Here is a 1,157-nt window from a genome sequence, read left to right as displayed (position 1 = left end):
ACACCCCCCCCCCCCCCCCAAAAAAAAATACAACAAAAAACCCAAAACAAAAAAACAACAAACAACTGTTTAATCAAGGAATTTACCGCTTACTTCTTTATCAAATATTTAATAAAAACATTATTATAAACATAAAGATACTAAAAATAATACGCGTCCCTGGATGGGCTCGAACCACCAACCTTTCAGTTAACAGCCGAATGTGCTAACTGATTGCGTCACAGTGATAGTGGTGAAGGACGGTGATTACAAAAGTCGACTGGTCTTTGGAGTCATTTGAAGGGTGGGTTTGGAGATGTGTATTTTTAATGGCTGCTCTTATTGGCCCACATGGGCATTATTATAAGCTGGGCTTATTGGCCCACATGGGCCATTTAATGCGTTGTTTTTAAATGCATTTAATACACGGTGTTATCCCAACTTGTTCTCTTTTTTTTTTCTCTCACTTTATCCCTTCTTCTTAATGTTTTCCTGAAGCATTCCAATTTGAAGATGAGAGGACTTTTCCTTCTTTCTCTAGCTTTAATAGTTTTTGATTATTAAGATTATTAAGAAATAATAAATACGGCTATTACTATTAGCATTCTGTATCCTTAATAACACAGGTGAGTTTTTGTTACCTTTTGGGATCTTGTTGGTTTGGGAGTCATTCTATACTTCCTTAGTATTATAGTTGAAATTGACTTACTTTCATTCTAACTGAAAACGTAAAATGTCATGTCACTGGTGTAAAATAATAAATAATATTAACTTAAGCCTTAGAGAAGTGTATAATTATAATACAAGACCGAAAAATAATTTCTCTGATATTTAATTGGGATTTTGCTGTAGTATTTTCATTTTTATCTTTTGGGGATTTGGGCTGGGGGGACCAAACACAGGGAAGATGACTCGCAATTTTGTGGGCAAATAATAAATGTTCTAGGGGAAATTTTATATGCCCCTGTGGGCCAATAAGCACTCCGATTTTGAATAGTCATTGGATAAGCATGACATCTTAAAGAAGCAAGATGATGAAACCGAATATGAAAGTAGGGATCGAAAGATTGGAGTGGAAGGTAGAGTGAAGCAGAGTAGAGGGGGCGAGAGCGAGAGAGAGAGAGAGAGAGAGAGAGAGAGAGAGAGAGAGAGAGAGAGAGAGAGAGAGAGAGAGATCT

This window comes from Aplysia californica, unplaced genomic scaffold (genome assembly GCF_000002075.1).
Source record: "Aplysia californica isolate F4 #8 unplaced genomic scaffold, AplCal3.0 scaffold00980, whole genome shotgun sequence".
NCBI classification, from domain to species: Eukaryota; Metazoa; Mollusca; class Gastropoda; order Aplysiida; family Aplysiidae; genus Aplysia; species Aplysia californica.
Note: the sequence above shows the minus strand (reverse complement) of the source record.